Raw genomic sequence first — 5,113 nt, 5'->3', positions numbered from 1 at the left:
TTAAAATTTATTCATTCATTCATTAAGCCATTAAATTGAGTTAGTGTCTCTCTTTGGATCTACTACCACTAAATTCAAAATTCTTTTGCTCACAGGGTGGTGGTGCCAAGAAAAATGCCTTTCATCTCCTCAAATATTTCTCCATTGAAGCATCAGTACTGCACGGCACACCAGATAAGAACGCGATATATACAAATCAAGAAAAAGTCTCCCAACCTTCGCTTTGCCACCGTACCGTAAATACGTTTTCATTCATCTCTAAAGAAGAAGATAAGAAGATATCAAAGATTCTTGGATATTCGAATCTTTTCAACTATTTAAGCAACGACGGTCATATATCTTCGTGGACTGCGAACCAAAGCTAACCGTTAAAACCAAAACCTTACAAATTTCACGTCTGTTTTTCAACGGGACACAATTAGTTACAAACATGGGCACCACCAGTTGAGTACGCGATCTATTAAAATCATGTGAGTATAACATAAAACTCAATGGAATATTTAATTGTTTCTTATCGTTTTAACTTTTTCTTAATCTTTCGTGGTTATCTTTCAGATATAATGATGCTGGGAGGTTGCGAAGTAGTCTTCGCACGTTTCGACTAAACAGCATTTGATTCTTCAATCAAACCACGTAAGTTTTAGTAAAAACTTAGTTAAGCTTATTAAATACTTATTCGTAGTATTCGTATTATCATGTATCAGTTCTTTGGCCCACTACGCTTCTTCTCCAAGTTTAAGAGCATATACTTTCGCTATATATAATCAACCATTCCTTGATCTGCACCTAATGATTCTGTCTATATAGTAAGCGCCCTAAATTATGAATGGCTGCTCAAGGACAAACATAGTGTTTACCACAGCCCCCTACGCCTTTGACTGGGTTGCTCTAAATCTTTGCATCTTAGTGGGACGCATCCATTCTTTCGCACTCACAGCAAGTGCCTCCACAGTACCAAATACCCGGTTGGCATGGCTCACGGACCAGCTATGGAGTTTTTGCCTTAGTTTTGATTTACTTTTGTTGTTGTTGAGTTTTCCAAAGCCTGATAGCTTTCAAAATGAAAATTTCGTCCCCCCAGTTTCCTGCCCTCCATGGAGCCCACAATATAGGGAGGGAGGGGCAGGGCTCGCTCTCAGTGCGATATCAGACGCTGGATCGGGTTGGCAGCCGGGTTAAAAAGAACCAGCTCAACGCCTTGCTCAACCCTGACTTGGCTCGTCAGCGTGACCTTTACCTAGGGTGTCTCGCGACACCTTACGGACTCGACCTCTACGACTGCGGCCCCGCAAAATGAATACATCTTAGTTTTAATTCTAATCTTCTTTCCTTTTCACCAATTTTTTTTAAGGAGAGGAAGGTGGGTTTGACGGTGGAGAGGATGTATAAAAAATTTCTCTTTTTTCTGCATTATCTTCTCTGTCCATCAAAGGTTGGCAACTCGTCTGCAATTTTGTATGTTGCAGACGTTTGAGCAGCGGTCATCGCTACTTTCGCGACATAATTTGGCTGCTTGCTAGTTTACCACCTTTTTAGTGCGTACTATATGGAATTTATGTAAAAATATTTACAAGAAAATACTGTATTGAGGTAATTTCTAGAATCAAATGTAGGTAAACTGATTTTATACAGTTTTCCAAATATTTTAATCAATCCAATTGCTAATGTTTTAGTTTCAAAAATATCTAACTAATGTTATAGTTCTACAAAGTCTTCACAACCGGTGGAAAAAAGTGATACAAAGTAGCCGTCAGTTGTAATTGGCTTATGTTGTGTCATTTTCTATACCGCGATGGCAGCGTGATAAGTTTGTGGGACTAGTTTTATGTTAGTTTCTTATAATGTGCATTCAAATCTAAATTGAGCCGTTCTGTGGCTTTGTGATCTAAATCACATCATCTTACTAAAACAAGAATATTCATGTTAGTTCTAATTCTAATCTTCTTTCCTTTCCACCATTTTTATTAGGAGGGGAAGGTGGGTTCGACGGTGGAGAGGATGTATAAAAAATTTCTCTTTTTTCTGCATTATCTTCTCTGTCCATCAAAGGTTGGCAATTCGTCTGCAATTTTGTATGTTGCAGACGTTTGAGCAGTGGTCATCGCTACTTTCGCGATATAATTTGGCTGCTTGCTAGTTTACCACCTTTTAATATAAAAATATGTTGCAATTAAATTATAATTTGTTCTAACAGTACTTTACAGTACATTATGTTTACAATCAAAAATATTTGTCATTGTTGTTTAATTTTCAATGTAAACTTTGATGCTATGTTTGTAAATTTGCTCCATGTTTGGCAGAAAACAAAAAAAATATTAAAATTGTTATTAATGGATTTACTCGTTTGTAAACATAAATTAATAATCAAAATACTAAATAGGAAGAAAATTAATTTTTGTAAAAATATTACAATATGTATTAAACACGTACTTAATTGAGTTAATTGTTTTATTCATGTTATCCTTTAACACTAAACAGTAAAAATTAAAATGTTTTTTATCTGAGTACACTTAATATTAATTTCACATAATTACAGTAAACATAACTTAAACATATTCAAGACAAAAAGTTTAAAAAAAAATAGAACCACAACTTCATCGAATCAATAAAATATGTGAACATTATTAAAGAGATGCATTAGTTATATGTGCAGGTCAGATGGCAGTGGTGTGCTGAGAGCCAGCCGGCCAAGTTCTTCGATGGCTGCGGACTGAGCGCGGCGCGGATCACCAGAAGAACTCGCCATTAAACGAACGAAGTGAGTTTCACTTTTATATTAAACTTAACTTACATCTTACAAATAACGATATATCTTTCATCAACTCTTTTGATTTCCTTTGTAATTAAAAAAAATTGGGATGTGATAATTGTAAGTAACAGAGGTATTCAATGAACACATCCCAAAATTATTGCACATATATTATTGTATCATGTTTGTTTGTTCCAATAATACGACTTGACTCCAATATGTTCCGTGTTGACTTCCTCGGTGGGGGTGAAGTTCCTACGTCAGCATTAGCAGACGGTGGACTGGGGGGATGAGTTACAAGACACGACCAGAAAATAAGACAAAAAAGAAGATTCCAGCGGCGGTAAATGCAATCAAATTTGATGAAAATTACCAAGCAGTTTGGACGGAAGAAATAATAACGAATATGTTATAGGTGGAACACATAGCAGGCGCCAGCTTGCCGCTCTGGTAGTTTTGGGAAGTCTTCATTCACAGAGGCACCTCTGCGCGGGTCACCAGTTCGGCACGAGATATATTCAAACCACGTGAGTGTATTTTCTAATTCATTCATTCAATAAAACTTAATGCTGCTTTATCTACCACTAAAATTGTTATTCTATTCTCATAGTTAAGAAGCTACAACAGAAAAGAGCTACGAGTCTCTTCATTTGAGCAACCTAGTACCACAGCTGCCCGGGTCGTCAGTTCAACACGCGATCTACTCATAACAAGTGAATATTTACTTATCTCCTCACTCACTACTCACTCACTACTCACTCACTTATTATTTTTATATTTATAATATTAGTATGTTTATGTTTTATTCTTTTTTTTTTATTTTATTATTATAATTGTAATTTATAACTTACATTATTTTGTTTTATTTTTTTTTAATTTGCAGCTATAGTTTCCTTTTTCTATATTGATGTTATTGTTGTAGTAGAAGTAAAACTAGTAGATTGCTACAACTACAGCTTCTCCACGTATAACAAGTATTTAGCGTAGGGACAGACAACCAACCTCAGCAGCCCCTTTATGTTACAAGTCCTAACCCTTAATATAACACTACTGAGAAGTGTTATATTACGTGAGACACCTTGTCCTCTTCCTCCAGCACGCTCTGCATAGTGGACTGTCTTTGATACAGGTGTTTGTTAAAGTCGCTATGGCTTGAAGGGTCGTCATAACTCTCTGCAGTTTTAACTTGCTTAGTTAACTAGAGTAATCAACTTGAGGTCCGATGTGAAATAATCCTATATCTAATAAGATCCGTTAGACCGTTCCGGAGATACCTTCATACAAACATCCATCTATCTATCCATCCAACCGACCATCCACCCATCCATTTTTTTTTTTTGTGACTGAGTAGTCACTGTTTGCCTTGAGGAGGCATTTACAGTTTCACCGGGCTTGAGGTGGCCGAGCGCAGATGGCGCTTAGCCTGAACCTCGTTTATGAGTAACAAGACTCGAGGGCTCCCTCAGGAGCCTCGGCTCGGGCTGTTACTTCATTATAGTTACCGGGTTGGGAGGTCACCGAGCTCTTAGATCGCTTAGGTGGACGCTCCATGGAGTGACTGGTCTCAAGGGCCCCCGAGAGGGGACCTCGGCTTGGGCTGTCACTCATTACGCGTTTAGCATTCCGATTCAAGGGTGCCCGAGAGGGCCGAACCACGGCTTGATCGGTTGCTATTATCTGATTGCTATTAATACATCTAACATTACTACCACTTCGGAAAGCGTTATCACTGGGAGAAGAAGTGGCGGAAGAAACTCCAGCAACGCTTCTATTATTAATAGGAGAAAATCTACCTGCTATGAGGCCGTATCGCGAGAATGATTGCCGCAGCCGACAGCGACTGCGGCGTGTGGTCTGTCTGTGTTGTTTTACCTTAGCTTGAGCGATAGTAATTGGATCGTCTTGAAAGTCAAGTACGTTTCTAGTTCTACGATGATCCCGACGGAATTTACCGAGCGCGATTGGATTGTAAGTGGCGGCACTTACAACTAGTGGATTAGGATGGCCGACGGCAGAGTCAAAATAACGACGCGACGCTAACTTCAGGTGTTGGGCGATGGTGGGCAAGTCCAAGTCTATATGAAGATCACTGTTGCGCATGTACCACGGGGCTCCCGTGGCTCTACGCAAGAATCTATTCTGAATCACCTGAAGTCGGTGTATTTGTTTCGGAGCTATGTGCGCGAATACCGGACTAGCATACGTCATGACGGGACGTACTACTGAGTGCGGCTCAAACGGGGTGCGATTGAGAACACACTCCCTCGACGCGGTAGCGGAACGTGCGGTCACTAAGGAAGTCTCGTATTATGCATACGAGACGGTCGGGCACTCCGTACTCATATAGCTTATATATGAGCCCGT

General features: G+C 39.2%; 2 long non-coding RNA genes across 3 annotated transcripts in view; both read left to right on the top strand.

The window, feature by feature from the left end:
• Positions 1 to 94: 94 nt before the first annotated feature.
• On the top strand, positions 95 to 2,323 carry LOC106126404 (uncharacterized). Its single transcript, XR_001228362.1, has 3 exons — positions 95 to 470; positions 556 to 633; positions 1,082 to 2,323. It is a non-coding gene; the product is annotated as an uncharacterized LOC106126404 (long non-coding RNA).
• A 1,043-nt stretch (positions 2,324 to 3,366) lies between these two features.
• Positions 3,367 to 5,113, top strand: part of LOC106126405 (uncharacterized) — a 4,405-nt gene continuing 2,658 nt past the window's right edge. The window contains exons 1-2 of one of the 2 annotated variants that reach the window (XR_001228363.1): positions 3,367 to 3,462; positions 5,070 to 5,072. This is a non-coding gene — a long non-coding RNA (uncharacterized LOC106126405). The remainder of the gene's footprint in view (positions 3,463 to 5,069; positions 5,073 to 5,113) is intronic. The other variant, XR_001228364.1, reaches the window with a different exon arrangement.

The sequence above is a fragment of the Papilio xuthus genome, unplaced genomic scaffold (genome assembly GCF_000836235.2).
Source record: "Papilio xuthus unplaced genomic scaffold, Pxut_1.1 DF825017.1, whole genome shotgun sequence".
NCBI lineage: Eukaryota > Metazoa > Arthropoda > Insecta > Lepidoptera > Papilionidae > Papilio > Papilio xuthus.
The sequence above is the reverse complement of the archived record's forward strand: the minus strand, read 5'-3'. Positions and strand labels throughout refer to the sequence as shown.